Source organism: Procambarus clarkii, chromosome 15, assembly GCF_040958095.1.
Source record: "Procambarus clarkii isolate CNS0578487 chromosome 15, FALCON_Pclarkii_2.0, whole genome shotgun sequence".
In the NCBI taxonomy this organism is placed as follows: Eukaryota; Metazoa; Arthropoda; class Malacostraca; order Decapoda; family Cambaridae; genus Procambarus; species Procambarus clarkii.
This window is the reverse complement of record NC_091164.1, coordinates 47,031,064-47,048,251: the sequence shown is the minus strand read 5'-3', so window position 1 is coordinate 47,048,251 and position 17,188 is coordinate 47,031,064. Positions and strand designations below refer to the sequence as shown.

Sequence of the window (17,188 nt, the reverse complement as noted above, 5' to 3'; positions counted from 1 at the left end):
TATATCACTAGACACTTTCGTTGAATGACTACTTTCGTCATCCACTCAGCAGTGGTTATGTCACCCTTAAGACTGAATGTTGTTAGTAGTGACTCAAACTCCAAGCTGAAGGCTTAAAAGGAGTCAGCAGTTTGATCAGGTATAGATAAGTCCAGCAATTGTAGTACAACATGTTTGACAGCTTCAAGTATGCTTACTGAAGCTGTCAAACATGTTGTACTACAATTGCTGGACTTATCTATACCTGATCAGACTGCTGACTCCTTTTAAGCCTTCAGCTTGGAGTTTGAGTCACTACTAACAACATTCAGTCTTAAGGGTGACAGACAGCTTTCTCTTTGTCAGCATTATCCCTAGGGAGAGGGACTGGCAGATTAGTGATGTCACTATTTTAATTTAAATTTTTTACCTCTGGTTTAGCTTCATCATTAATTTAAGTTTGGAGGCATGGTAACTCAGTAGCCTCAAGTATTGCTTTTTCAGAATCCACAGAGAATGTGGATAAATTGTCTGATAACTGTTAAATAGAAGGTTGTATAATATTGAGTGAGGCACACCTGCATAATGGATTTATTCTTATTTGCTCTTGGCATTGAATAATTTTAACCAAACGTTCTTGGAACTCCTCCTCTAATTGTGCCGTTTGAGCGAGAAAGGTGTTTATTTGGTAAGGGTGCATATTTTGTTGGTTGAGGCTTTGAACATAATTATTCGCTGCCTAGCCATGATTGATGAATAACTGGCTGTGTTCACAGATCTAAAAGATATTGTTTTAAAACTAAGTGAATGTATCTGTGTGTGGGATTATTTTGATGACTGATTCAGTTTTGTTAATAGGATTTGATTCGTTCGTTTGAAGCTCGTTCCTCTCTTCCTAAACAAAATCGAGGTAAAAGAACTTATCACAGGCACTAAAAGTGTATCATTTTGTATTAAAAATGCAAAAAGGCCATGGCATTTACGTCATGGAAAATTATTTTATATTGTTATAACACTTTCTGGTATGTTACTTTCCCACCCTACTTAGGGTCAGTAGCTTAATACTATGCTAATACTACTGTAATTCTACTTAATGGGATTAAAACAAAAAAATACTGGAATGCACATGATAGGATTAAGGTATCTTGAAGGATTAAGTACTACATAGGTTAGGTGCATAATGTTTGGAGCAGATGCTCTTTTGTTTTATAAATATTGTAAATAGTAAGTCATGAAATCTGTACCTGGTGACGTCATTGTTGTTGGAATCAACGCCATGCCGATCACATGTTCATTTTTCTTCTAGCCAAAATATAACAGTGGCGACGAGGATTAACACCTAAGGCAGAGAGCCCGTGTACAAGACGAGGTGTGGAGCAGCAGAGAGAGAATAGTATGTCATGTGGACGGGCGGAACAATTTAGACAACAGTGAGTTGTGTTCAACCGTGGCCTTGGCTGCCCCACTCAACGAAATTGATCCGCTTGATGCTACCAAGATCTCGTTGGACCTGTGGCTTAACCTGCTGGAAGCAAACTCCCAGTACCGTGGGATTAAGGAGGATGCAAACAAGAAAGCGGTACTCTTAGTTTCACCGGGTACAGCAGTATATAGTGTCCTTGGTAACGACTGCGCTCCAGAGCTACCCCACACGAAAACCTGTGAAAACCTGATTACCCTGCTTAAATGTCATTGTACAGTGAAACCTTCATACCACAGGAGTTTAATGAATTTCCAAAAGAGGACGAAAAAGCAGCCAGAATCCTTGCAGGATTTATTTGTGGAGTTGAAGGCATTGGCTAACACCTGCAATTTTGGAGCACAGTTTGACTGCCGGATGCAGGACCAGCTGTTCACGGCAGTAGAAAATATCATATTTCTCCCTATCTTGGTGGCGGAAAACTTGGACTTATAACCGATGCCTTCATGGACAGTGCTAGAGAAGATTTAGAACCTGGAAATGGCTTTCGAAGTAAAGAAATCTACTACCCAAGAAATTATGGTCGTACAGGGGCCAGACAATATGTAAACACTGTAGGTACAATCACAGTAGTGGCAACTACAAGTTTAAGGACTACTTATGCAACTTTTGTAACAAGAAAGGGCACTTGAGGAAAGTGTGCAGAGAATACTTGAAAAAATAGCAAGGCCTTGGTAATGATACGACCTGGGAATACAGGAAGAAAGGGTAACGTTACTATGGTCAAGGCAGTAGAAGAAAGTAAACCGTCTGAAGAAGCTGCAGGTGCGAAAAGCAAACTATATTCGGTGAAAGAAAGGTATGTTCGGTGGAATCACAAGTGGTGATTTTTGTAATTAATGGGAAGTTAGTTCCTTTGGAACTGGACACTGGTGCTGCAGTGTCAGCACTCTCTACAGATTAGGAAGATACCTGGCAATTAAATGTAAAACCTAGTGGAACATTATTAAGTGCATACGATAATGTACCAATTCAGGTCTATGGCAAGTTGTCAGCAAAAGTAGGCTATAATAGGAAAGAAATTGTCCAGGATTTTTATGTAGTGGATTCACGTAATCCTAGCCTTTGTGGTAAGTATCTCATTGAAAAGGTGGTAATTTTCTTGGCTGGCCTGGATGAATTGTCTATAGTGAAATAAATTAAGGGTGCTAATTTATAAAAAAATCAGATTTTTTTTTATTATTATGTAAAAATAATATATGTAAATATGAATATGTAAAAATATTCAGTATATGCAGATATGCCAATTAATAGCATGGTGGCAAAATTTCACCTGAAAAGTGGGGCTTCACATAAATTCTTCACAGCAAGAACAGTTTCGTTTCATTACAAGCAACTGGTGTAATCTGCTCTGGAAAGGCATGTAGCAGAAGGCATCTTAGAGCGAATTACACATTGAGAGTGAGGGAGCCCCATTTGTACCAGTGTTGAAGGCAGACCGTAAATCCATGAGAATCTGTGCAGATATTAAATAATTAAATACCGCATCCATTGTGAAAAATATCCATTGCCCAAGACAGATGAGTTGTTGTCAGTGGTTAGCAAGGGGGGGGGGCAATTTTTTCTAAGATTGGCCTGAAAGATGCCTACTTGCAAATTCTTGTAGATGAAGAGAGCCAGAAACTGTTAGTGATTAATACTCATAGGGAGTTATTTAGGTATAAAATACTTCCTTTTGGATTCTCAACATCTCCAGTAATTTTTCAGATTCATATCCCAGTTGTTAGTAAACATTGAGAGTGTGGCTAGCTTTTTAGATGACGAATGTGGGGAGAAGGAGGAAGAGCATGATACTAGATTAGAAAAGGTTATGAATCTTTTGGAAGAGCATAATGTGAAGATTAATAAGGGTAAAACAGCATTGAAGACCAATGCAATTGAATACCTGGGGTACCATATTTGAAGTTAGGGCTTTACTCCTTACAAAAATGTAGCCGCTATAGTGGACGCCCCAGCCCCAACATCAGTGGGGAAAGTACAGTCTTTTGTAGGGATGGTAACATAGTTTTGTAAGTTCATGATGAGCTTTTCGACAAAATTAGCGCCCTCGTATGAATTATTGAAAAAAGGGGCTAGATTTAAGTAGGCAGCAAGAGAGGAGAAGTCCTTCAGAATATTAAGCAGGAATTGATAAATTCTCCAGTGCTCACTAATTTTACAAGTAAACTCCCCTTAAACCAGCGGTCGATGCTTTCCCCAGTAAGGGTGGGTTGTGTTATTACAGGAAGTAGATGGTCAGGAAAAAGTAGTCTATTATGATAGCAAGAAATTATCTCCTGCAGAAGAGAATTATTCACAATTAGACAAAGAAACCTTAGCTTTGGTATATGCCATAAAATAACTGAAGTATTTTCTGCTGGGAAAGAAATTACTTGCTGGAACAGACCATAAACCCCTGCTTGGATTGTTAGGCAGAGGTAAACAAATTCCAGTTAATGCCATTGCTAGAATTCAACGAATGGCATTGCTACTTTCACAGTTTGAGTATGATTTGGAATTTAATCCGGGCAAGGATAATGTAGTGGCTGATGCATTAAGTTGACTGCCTTTACACAGAAGAGCTGAATTCCAGTATACCACTGGAATGTGTTAACCTGGTGGAATCAATGTCTTTTGAAGATATTTCATACCAGGCTATTAGGAAGGCAAACTATCAGGAAGTCTGTTAATGAAGTATGTTAAATATGTTTTTTAATGATAATTTACTATTTTTAGAGTAAATGACAGTAAAGTCCTTAGACCTAAGTATTCACCAGGATTTACTCTTGTATAGTAATAGTGCTGGTTCCTGTGAAACAGAGAGGTAAGATTTTGGAACAGCTGCATGTAGGCCATAATGAAAAATGCTATGAAAGCAGAAACTGGAAGCTGGGTTTGGTGGCCAAAAATGGACCAGGATATTTCTGAAGTAATTAAGAATTATCACAAAGCCCAAGCCCTAGTACTTTCCTGGCCTTGCACTGGGAAACCCTGGTCTAGACATCATATAGATTATGCTGGACCTATGCAAAATAAATATTACCAGATATATCTTGAGATGATTTCGGGGCTTAGCGTCCCGACGGCCCGGTCCTCGACCAGGCCTTCTTATTGTTACACACCCCCAGGAAGCCAACCCGCTCTCACACAAGACAGCACATATATGACTTATTGCTTATAGTCAATATTTTGCTTTTGAATTAGTACATATGTGGTATATTCCCAGTTATATTTTTTTTCAAGGCCCAAACTTCCTCACGTACCAATTTACATCTCACAGTACCCTTGCATCGCAGTAGACAGCAGAATAGTCGTGATTGGTTCGATTATAATAAAAATTGTAGTTTTCAGGTCCCACATGGGTTGAGAAATTTTCCTACTATTGTCCATGCTCCTAGAATATTACAGATCAGCTACATCCTATTGAAGGCTCGTAGTTTTGTTTTAAGAAATATTAGTTGGTCTTAGTAAATTATAATAAGCACTATAAATAATTACATATAATAAGAGTGCTTCACTAATCAACATTATATACACTAGTTTGTGCTTTAAAATCTTTAAAGAGTGTATTGTAGGAATGTTAACAGAAAACGATGTTACGTTGGAATGTCTATGGGGTAAACTACTGCAAACAGGATGGCATAGAGTCTACTACCACCTGTTAGGTGGGTTAGGGGTCCGTACCACTTGATGGATAGATTTGGGCCCAACAACTGCCCATAGGATGGGCATGGGGACCACTATCATCCACGGGATGAGTATGGCGTCCACTACCACCTGCAGGATAGGTATGGGGTCCACTACTGCCCAGAGGATGGGTCTGGGGACCACTATCATCTACAGGATGAGTATGGGCTCCACTACTGCCCACTGGATGGGTATATTTGTTTTTGTTTGTTTGTATATTTGTTTATATTTGCTCACTTTGTTTTCTTAAGCTCATACTAATTATAGGATTTTAACTAACCATTACTAAGTTAATTATCTTTAAGATTATTTTACTCTATGAATCTTATTTTTCTTATTATTTCTAATTTTACATTTATATTGTCAGTCTTTACTGATATTTTTGTTTTTTTCTTTGTACCTAACTTCTGTATCTTTCCTGATTATCTACGGGATCTTTATTTTACTTCAAATTTGTTACTATTGTATGTATATTTGCTTTCATTCTTGTGTTTTTCTATAATTACTTTGTTTTTACAGCAGATTTAGTATTTAACTGTTTCTGTAATTGCTTGTCTTATTGTATCATGACCCCTTTGCATTTCCATGCTCACTGATATTGATCCTGATCTAAATCTTCTGTCTCATATCTACACCAATCAGCACATTGATCATCATTATTGCAAGTATTTCACAGCACACCAGGCAAAAAACTCCAGAATAGCACCTGCTTATCAGTTTTCAACCAAAATGTTAGATCACTTGCTAAACATTTTGACGATATAAATGCATTACTCACAGCACTAGGTACTAATTTGTCGTTCATTATTTTAACAGAAACTTGGCTAAGTAAAGACTATACTCAACTCTACAACTTTGCTGGTTATAAAACCATTCACAACTGTAGGCCTAATAAAAAAAGGTGGCGGCACAGCTATATATTACCGAGATACATTTATCTGCAACAGTGTCATTAGTGATATAGATGACTACTGTGAATATACTTTTGCTCAGTTTACAATTAAATCCCTTAAATCCTCCTTGACTATTTTAGCCATCTGTAGATTTCCGAATACTAACATAGGTTCATTGTCAGATAACCTAAGGAATCTTATTATAAACAACAATCTCAACAAAAACAACATCATTCTGGGAGGAGACTTCAATATTGACCTGGGTCAAAAAAACTGCTCTCAAGTTGACTATTTCCTTAACAGCATGAACTCCTGTATGTTAATCCCCACAATCACCAAACTCACCCGAGTCACTCAAACATCAGCCACTGCCTTGGATCACTTATGGACTAACATAACAGCTCCCCTTGTATCTGGTATAATCTACGACAGAACAACTGACCACTATCCTACCTTTCTCATAGCAAACATGGACTTAACACCACCAGAAAGCAAGAAATTTACATTCGGGTTACACAGTGAATGAGTTTCCGATTGGACTCTTCATTGACCTAAGAAAAGCCTTTGATACTGTTAATCACAACTATCTCTTACTTAAACTCAACCATTATGGAATCCGTGGCCTCGCCCTGGACTATATCCGATCCTATCTTAGTGACAGACACCAATGTGTAGCCATCAATGATACAACCTCTTCTACTCTACTAATAACCGTTGGAGTGCAACAGGGGCAGCATCTTGGGACCTCTTCTATTTCTTATATATATCAATGATCTGCCTAATGTCTCTAACATTCTTAAACCTATATTGTGTGCTGATGATACTACCCTCATCTATTCAGACCCCAACCCACATACACTAAATAATGTTGTGAATAATGAATTTAAAAAAGTCCACTTATGGATGTCTACTAACAAACTAACACTAAACATAGAAAAGATCTACTACATCTTATTTGGAAGCAAATCATCGAATGCAATTCAGCTGCAGATAGACAACATTAACATCAGTAATAAAAATGATGGAAAGTTTCTTGGCCTATTCCTAGACAAGAGTCACAACGTCAGCACCCACATTCAACATATAACTCCTCACTGACAAAAGATTAGCAGACAAAACACCAGCGCAGCTTCTGCGGGATATTCAGTATGTAATGCATACTGCAACTGGTCCAGCCCCCAGCGAGATTTTGAGATCACTCTGGATACAACTCTGTCCAAAACACAATCAACCGGCCCTATTCAGTATGGCTGACGACACCCCATTAGCCCAGCTGGCTACACTGGCAGACCGGCTTCATACGACGTCTGATAACACCACGCTGTCCCACCCCAGTGTTACACAGCAGACTACAGACATCCAACAACTCGACGTCCTCCAGAACCGGCGTTTCTTCCGCCCAGGGAGGACGTACCATGCATATCCAGTATCAGTCTCTAGGCGACAGCAAGAACATCAGGGAGAGCTTTGTTCTTACCACCAGAGGTTCGGACACCAAGCCCGCAACTGTATGGCTCCTTGTTCCTGGTCGGGAAACTACTTCGGCGGAGACTGTTAACGGCCAGTGACCCCGCCATTTCAAACACTACACTGCTCTACGTATCTGACATCATAACCAAACGCCGTTTCCTCGTTGACACAGGTGCAGCAGCTAGTGTATTGCCTCCCCCACTGGTCAAACCAACCCATACTCCTGGTTTGGACTTACGTGCCGCCAATGGTACGTCCATCCGTACATATGGGACCCGCGCCCTGGTTCTCGATTTCAACTCTCTGGGTCTCTTTACATGGACTTTCCTCATAGCGGATGTGGAACAACCCATTCTTGGATGGGATTTCCTGCAACACCATCAACTTATTGTAGATCTCGCAGGTGCAGTACTTCGAGCCTCTCTTAGTACCTCTACACAGGTTAACATCGTCACCCCAGTCGCATCTACGGAACTTCAAGCACTCCTGGATGAATTCAAAGATGTGACCCAACCCGCCAGCCCTCGACCAGAGGTGCAACATACGATTACGCATCACATTACTACAACGGGAGCACCTACCTTCGCCAGACCACGCCGCCTGGCACCGGAATGATTGACGGTAGCACGTGCTGAGTTCAACAAGCTACAGGAGGCAGAAATAATCCGCCCTTCGAACAGTCCGTGGGCTTCACCTCTCCATATGGTCCCGAAAACAGCCCCAAGGGAATGGCGCCCTTGCGGGGACTACAGGGCTCTCAACGTTTGTACCCTGCCGGATCGCTACCCACTACCACACATCCAGGATTTCTCACAGGGATTGAGCAACGCAACCGTTTTTTCGAAAACTTACCTTGTGTGGGCATTTCACCAGATCCCTGTAGAACCGGCGGACATTCCGAAAACAGCGATCACAATACCTTTTGGACTGTTTGAATTCGTCCGGATGCCTTTTGGTCGACGGAATGCAGCCCAGACATTCCAACGCTTCATCGACCAAGTAGTTAAGGACCTTCCTTTTTGCTACGCCTACATTGACGATCTGCTGGTGGCCAGTACATCACCAACAGAACATCTGCTACACCTCCGACTCCTTCTCACCCGTCTGCGCAACTTTGGCTTGCAGCTCAACTCCAAGAAGTGTATTTTCCATGTTCCAGAGCTGGATTTCTTGGGACACCGTGTGTCAGCAGCAGGGGTCCAACCACTAGAGAAGAAAATAGAGGCAATCAAAGAATTCCCGCGCCCATCCACTCCAAAGAAGTTGCAAGAATTTCTTGGCGTGGTGAATTTTTATCATCGATTCATCCCACATTGCTCAAACATCTTGTGACACTTGTACGACATCTTACGTGATCGGAAACACACGTCCCGTCTTCCGTTGGAGTGGACTCCCCAGGCAGAGACAGCATTCACTGACATAAAACACAAGCTGGCGGAATTCACCTTACACGCACACCCAGTGTCTGACGCTCCCACCAATCTCTCTATCGACGCTTCAAACACAGCTATTGGTGCTGTACTACAACAGCTTATTGAAGGAGAATGGCGCCCAATTGCATTCTTTTCAGCGCGCCTGTCACCCGCTGAAGAGAAGTACAGCACTTTTGATAGGGAACTGCTCGCCTTCTACGCAGCCATACAACATTTCCGACACTTCCTCGAGGTGCGGAATTTCCACATCCTCACAGACCACAAACCCCTCATGGGGTTTGTGGTCAACCCCACTGGCGGCCAAGGGTGGTCACTCTCCTCGAGTAGACAACCACCTGGGATTTATCTCCCAATTTACCTCGGATATCCGCCATGTCAAAGGAACTAACAATATCATAGCCGATGCACTGTCTCGACCCACCATAAACCACGTCGTGAAAAAACCAGCTCAGGTGGACTATTGTGTAATCAGCAAAGCACAACGGGAAGACCCTGATCTACAGCGATTACGAACATCTGACACAGCTCTCCGGTTCATCGAGATTCCCATGGAAGGTGGCGGTAGTATAATCTCTGACACCTCACGGACAGGAGCACTTAAGCCCTACATTTCAGCACAGTTTCGCTGGAAAACGTTCTCGGTATTTCACTCCCTAGCACATCCAGGAGTACGTGCTTCCCAGAAACTACTAACGGAGCGTGTCGTATGGCCAGGAATCAATGCCGATGTTCGACGATGGATTCGCTCATGTCTCCAGTGCCAGCGAGCGAAAACACATAACACACAAAGAGCCCTCTTCAACAGTTCCTGTTACCTTCTGACCGTTTCGAGGTGGTGCATGCAGACATCGTTGGACCGTTACCGTCGACAAGAGGATATTCATATCTACTCCTGCATCAATCGATTCTCCAGATGGCCGGACGCAATCCCATTAATTACCATCTCAGCTGAGTCAGTGGTCCAGGCTTTCCTCTCTGGATGGGTTGCCCGTTTTGGCAGCCCCTCTGTCCTCATCACCGACTAAGGACGACCATTCGAATCATATCTATGGAAGGAACTTATGGAATTCCTCGACACCACACACAACCGATCCACAGCATATCACCCTGAGTCGAACGGAATGGTAGAACGCTTTCATAGACAACTAAAAGCCGCCCTAGGAGCTCAAGCACGCCCTGATTGGATCGACAACTCTTTCAGTAGTCTTTCTTGGCATTCGTTCGGCCACGAAGGAGGGCAGTGGATTCTCGGCAGCAGACTTAGTATATGGATCTAGCCTGCGGCTTCCGGGCGAATTCTTAACCCCGCCGCCACTCATCGCACCCCCAGACCCCACTTTTGTCCAGAAATTACGAGCGGCCATGACAAACATTCGGCCTACACCACCACGCCAACCTACAACTCGTGCTACATATGTGCCTCATGAGCTCCATACAACTGAACACATGTTTGTAAGAGTCGACGCTGTTCGACGCCCTCTACAGTCACCTTACGAAGGACCATTTAAAGTGGTTTCTCGAACACCGAAGTTCTTCACCATTGAACGCCGAGGACAGCAGGTAAATATCTCCATTGATCGCCTTAAACCAGCACACTGTGACGCTGCCCCACACATCCCTCCAGAGACACATCCGCCGACTACGCCATTCACTTTTCGACCACAGTTACCAGCAGCACCGCCACCTACGACAACGGACGACCCTGTACGACTTCCCATTCTACAACCCCAATTACCAGCTGCACCACCATCTGATCCTACAATGACGGATGATCCTGTGCGACCTCCCACCCTACGACCCCAGTTAGATGACATCAGCGAAGAGGAGGAAGTTAATTTGAGGGTTATACAACGCGAGCAGGGCGTACAATTCACCGACCAGCTAGGTTCCTTGATCAAGTGTTTTTCCTTTCATCCCCTGGGAGGGGAAGTTCTGTAGCGAGTAGATTATCCCAATAATATACTCGCTTCAAACGCATTAGCCTAATGAGAGAAGCAAAGCTCTTCTTGGTACTAATCATGGAACTCAAACCTTTCCCAACTTCCACATACTATTCCTGTCAACCTTTGGAGAACAGTGAGGTGTTGCCTGAGCATAAAAGCAACAGAGTGGCGAATAATAACTTTACGGGCTATTCATGCCCGTGCCACCTCTTGGGTGGCTTAATCTTTATCAATCAATCAATCGAATAATAACTAGTCTACTTTCAAGTGTGGTCTAGAACAGACACTTGCGTGATACTGTACCGATGCTCAGTGCGCTCAACTCACACCAAAGTATCACCTGCGTACTTCTGTATATTCGACCAAATATATATATTATCTTAGTGTTTGTGTTTATTGTCACCATTCTTTACGTAACAATAGAACTGTTACATCTGTAATATTCTAAGATCATGGACAATAATAGGTAAATTTCACAACCTATGTGGAATCTGAAAACTACAATTTTCATTATAATTGAACCAATCAGGACTATTCTGCTGTTTATGGCGATGGAAAGGTACAGTTAGACGTAAATTGGTACGTGAGGAAGTTTGGGCCTTGAAAAAAAAATATAACTGGGAATATACCACATATGTACCAATTCATAAGCAAAATATTGACTATAAACAATAAGTCATATATGTGCTGTCTTGTGCAAGAGCGGGTTGAGGAAGCTGCCCATAACAGCTTACTAACTCCCAGGTACCTATTTACTGCTAGGTAACAGGGGGAATTAAGGTGAAAGAAACATTTTGGCAATTTGTCTCCGCCTCCACTGGGGATTAAACCCGAAACCTCAGGACTACGAATCCGAGGCGCTGTCCACCCAGCTGTCAAGCATCTATTATCAAAGTTACAACTTTGATAATTTTAATAACTCAAATTACCACTGCAAAGTCGTAATCGTGGATTCATACACAAAATTTATAGGTTTCCATGTGTGTAATTCCACGACATCATCTGTAACTTGTGAACTGCTCAGGAAAACATTTTGTAATTTTGGGTTGCCAAACATGATGGTGTCAGCTAATGCTCATCATTTTGTTTCTGGGGAAATGGAGGATTTTTTTTTAGAAAGAATGGTATTGAACATGTAACAACTGCCCTCTATAATTCTACTTTAAATGGTCTGGCTGAGAGAGTGGTGAGATCCTTAAAAAAGTGTTAAAGCGGTTTTTCGGAAGGCACTATTTATACAAGGCTTTGTGGATTTTTGTATAATCAAAGAAAAACTCATCATTCTACCATTGGTAAATCTCCTTCTGAATTACTGTTTAATAGGCACTGTAAAGTGAACATGGAAGCAGTAAAGACAGATCCAGATAAAGACAAATCTGTAACTAGCTTGACCAATCAGTTGGCTTAGGGAGAGGAAGTTTTGTTTAAGGAGGGGGATGCAGAACATGCAAGGAACTATGGAATGGGTAAGCCTTGGGAAGAAGGGAAAATTGTGGAAGTCCTGGGCTGCAGGAATTTCACCGTGCAAGTTCAGAGTTTGGGAATATTTATTGGAAAATACATGCAGATCAACTCATGCCATGGTTCACGGGGAATTTTGAAGACCCTTCAGATGGCGGTAGGGCAACTAGTGATACCCGTCCTAATAATGAAGGGGTAGCAGCTGCAGGAGACAGGGAGGCAGAGCAAGGGTCAACAGAGGGGAATGTGGATACAGTTAAACTTACGGACCCTGAAGTTAGTAATTCAGAACAAGGTTCTCCAGAAGTAACAGGCCTGGAGCCCCAGTTCAGAAAATCCGGAAGTCATGTGACTGCCGGATAGACTTAATATGTAGGGGTAGAATTTAAATAAAATGGAAAAATCTTAGGATTAAGGTATTTTGTAGGATTAAGTGCTACATAGATTAGTTGAATAATGTTTTGAGCAGATGTTCTTTTGTTTTATAAGCATTGTAAATAGTAAGCGATATAACCAATACCCGGTGACATCATTGTTTGTTGTTGTTGTTGGAATAAACGTCATGTGGATCACACGTTCGTTTCTCTTCTTGCCGAATTATGACAGCACACTTCTCGAAAGAGTACAAAATGTAAATAAAAGTTGCACTTTACTGGTGCTTATACACAAACTCACCATGGTGCTATAAGCACCATGGTGAATATATGCACCAGTAAAGTGTATTATAAGCACCAGTAAAGTGTATAAGCACTCTACTGGTGCTTATACACTACTCAAGTAATACTATCGTGGGACTTCTTTTATCATCCCTGGGACTTTTTTTTATGTCCCCGTGGTGAAGTGGTAAGACACTCACCTGGTATTTTGCGAGTGCTTTGCCCTGGGTTCGTATCCTGGCCGGGGGTGGGGGGGATTTACAGGGATTCAATCCTTAACTGAAACCTCTGTTTACCCAATAGTATAATGGGTGCCAAGTTGTTAAACGATTTGGTGAGTCGTATTCCGGGGAACATAGGATAAGGACTTGCACGAAACGCCATGCATGCTAGTGGATGTTACAAGAATGTATGAACTCTTGTATATATAAATAAAAAATGAATTGCTAATTCACATTTTCATAAATTTGAGTTGGCTCAGGATCCAGCCTAGAGCCTTAAGCACTGAATACAAATTCGGTGTGAGGATCCATCTGCTACCTGCTAGATTTGCTTGCAAGCAAGTTGCAGAGCGAGCGACCGTTTGGAAGGTCTGGTATTGCTCGTGCAGTAGGACCCTGGCATCTTGCTCCCGCCTCCGGAGTGTATTCATTTGGTTGTTGTGACTACTGCAAAGTGACCTCTTGCAGCGTGGCTGCCACTGGTGGTGGTGCAGGTTGTTGCAGAGGACAACAATAGCCCAAACAAACATTCAAATCCACACCCCAATAACCGGTACCCCTCACATTCTGGCGCCCAACAAGGGGTCACTGAGAGTCTATAAGGGAGGGGGTATAATCTCACAACTATATTGAATCGGTTTTTCTGCTAATTATTGGCAGTTGCCTTTAATTTGTTGTATAGGTAACTAACTACCCAGAGGATCTATGCCTGAAAATAAACAGTAGTTACTTTACTTTTATTTGTAACTAGCAGTACCTGGCCACGCGTTGTTGTGGCTCAACAACGCATGTGCGTTGTTGAGCCTAACCTTCCCTGTCCTCCGGTCGTCCCCACCATTCCCCCCCCCCCCCTCACCCGTCATTTCGGCCTCCAAACCATTCCACACTCCACCATCCCCTCTTCCTTCCCACCATGCCCCACTCCCCTGTCCCTTTGTCCTCCCCCACCATTCTCTATTCCCCCATCCCTTTGTCCCCAGCATCCCAAACTCTCCCCGTCCCCTTGACCTTCCCCATCATTACCCCCTCCCTTGTCCCCTCGTCCTCCCCACCATCTCTCACTTCCGTTCCCTCGTCATCCCCACCATTCCCCACTCCCTCGTCTTATGCCTTCCCAAATGGTCTGATGTTCCCGTCAGAAAATTGGGAACATCAAGTGATCTGATGTTCCCATCACTGAAATGTCAGAAAAACAGTTAAAAAATGAAATGAAAACATGAAAAAAATAATAAAATAAACTATACTCACAAAATGAGTGGTATGGTAATCAACACAGCTCAATTCCAATGCAATTCACACAAAATAATTAAATCAAAATGAAAGTAAATCAAGATCTATGAAAATTCAATTCATCAATGCAATCAAAAATGCTGAAATGGAATTGTAACATATTTAGTATAGCATGTGTATTGCTCTTACATACAACAGATGGCGCTGTTTTTCAAGAAAAGAATAGTTTTACCTGTCACAGGTGTGGCATCTATACTTATACTTACGACATGAATGGTATGGTAAACAACACAGCTCAATTCCAACACACTGTCACACACAATAATTCAATAAAAAATAAAATATATCGGAATCTATGAAAAAAAATATATCAATGCAATCGGAAACATTGAAATGGAATTCGTGACATATATAGTATACCGTGTATGTTGCTATTATGTGCAACATATGGCGCTGTTTTTCAAAAACGCATGTTTTTATCTGTCACAGGGGTGGCATCGATATAGTAGGTATATGAAAAGACGCGCCTATTCGAATGCAACGTTGAATCAAAATTTCATAGCAATCGGTGAAGAACTTTTTGAGATTACAGCATGTGTTGCCCTTACGTCCAACAGATGGCGATGTTTAAAAAAAAAAAAAATTCCTGTCACAGGTGAGGCATGTATATAGTAGATATATACAAAGACGCGCCTATTCCAATGCAACGTTGTGGCAAAATTTCAAAACAATAAAGAGGTTTCAAAGATTTCCTTCACATGGAAAAACACATGAAAAACAAAAATTTTCAGAAAAAGCATGTTTTTTTCCCGTCACAGACGTGGCATCTATATAGTATGCATATAAAAACCTGGCCGGATGCGAATGGAGCGTTGTGTGAAAATTTCAAAGCAATCGGTGAAGAACTTTCGGAGATTAGCGATTTTGAACAAACGAACATTTCCAGTTTTATTTATATATATAATGTTGAGGTACTATATAATAATTTATTGTCTTGGGAAACAGGCAGTTAGTATATGTGTACAATACATGTTAGGCTTATATCGAGGTCGTCCCCCCACCCCCAGGGTGGAATTACTGACCCTGCCCAGGATGCAACCCCACAACAATCTGACTAAGTTCTGGGTATCTATTTACTGCTTGGTGGACAGGGGCATGAGGTGAAATGAAACGCACCCAATCATTTCTGACCCGCCTGAGATTAAAACCCGGCTTTCTCGATTGTGAGTCGAGAATGAGTCTGACTCTTCTACCCGGACAATCTATTAAGGCTTGTTTTGTTATATATTTTGTTATATATTTATGTTGAACTATCTATATCAATTTAAGTTAGGCTAGGCTAGGCTGGGTTTATGCTAGATTACGTTAGGTTAACCATCGCTAGTGCGTAGTACTCCACAATCCAATTGATGAACCTATTTGGGATTTGTGGAGCATGATACTCCAGTACTCAGTTCAAAAAGGACAAATATGGGATTTATTTGACTTCCTCAATAAATGACTGTTAAAATGTAGATGTAACTACTAAACACAAGAAAACATTATAATCGCAAACTTAGCTTTATTTACAATTATTAAACAGTTAATGAGCTGTGAAGTACCAAGATGCTGTTTATAACAATAACAACAGTTGATTGGGAAGTGTTCATGCTTGTAAACTGTTTATTAAATGTAATCAAAGCCGTCAAAGATGGACGAAATATGAACACTTTCGTAAGTACTTGCGTAACTGCTTCTTGAATCTGGCCCCTGGTGTCCAGATGTCCCCTCATCGTCAAGGTTAAACCAGGAGTCCGCCCGCAGTGTTTCCTTGCTAGTGGTGAAGTGTTTAATTTCCTGATCCGCCCCACATGCCCAAGATGGCGTCGCAGACGTGGGTATATGGCGCCCGGTTTGATTTAAATGTTGATTTTAAACTTTACCTTAACAAACTTATCTGGTTAAACAGTAATTTATTGTTTATATGAATTTATTTTAAGTATTACCATGATAATTAAATGATCCTTGGTATTACTTTAAGTGCCCTGATAAGAGATCCTTAAGATTCCTCCTTTGTTTATAACAAAATGGTGGTCCTTTGCTGACTGAACACTCTCGGTGTCCTGGGAGAGCTTGGTTTGGGTCTAAATATAGTTATGCCTGGTCAATGTGACTAGAAATGAACCTGAACATTTTATACTGTATTTTTGGTGAAAATTTTGCCCACAAGTTGCTCAAAATGCATATAGTGAATCAGCCCGAGTGACTGTATTCTTGACCAGTGCAAATAATGCAGTATGATTCACTCAGTGTGAATGACTTAATGTTAGTGACTAAAAATTTGTGATCTGTTAAGTGACTCGATACGATTGGCTCATTATGAGTAACTCAGTATGAGTGAGTCAGTATGACTTATGTGAGGGTATGTTATTGCCATTCCCGTTTATACACGTCTTAGCCTCACCTAAATTCCCGCACGAGGCAGAAACAAATGGGCAAAGTTTCTTTCACCCTGAATGCCCCTATTACCTAGCAGTAAATAGGTACCTGGGAGTTAGTCAGCTCTCACGGGCTGCTTCCTGGGGGTGGAGGCCTGGTCGAGGACTGGGCCGCGGGGACACTAAAGCCCCGAAATCATCTGAAGATAACCTCAAGATAACCTTGGGCGTCAGATGTGTAATGACCAATATTTACACACAATTCTATGGCACTGGGTGCCAGAATGTGAGATTTCTAGTTAAAGGGATGTGGATTCGAATGTTTGCCTTCGCCAAACA

The 17,188-nt window shown here is 41.7% G+C and overlaps 1 protein-coding gene across 1 annotated transcript in view; it reads left to right on the top strand.

The window, feature by feature from the left end:
* The window catches only part of LOC138365091 (golgin subfamily A member 6-like protein 1), a 187,344-nt gene that overhangs the window by 129,761 nt on the left and 40,395 nt on the right, over positions 1 to 17,188 (top strand). The gene's annotated exons all lie outside the window — the stretch shown is intronic.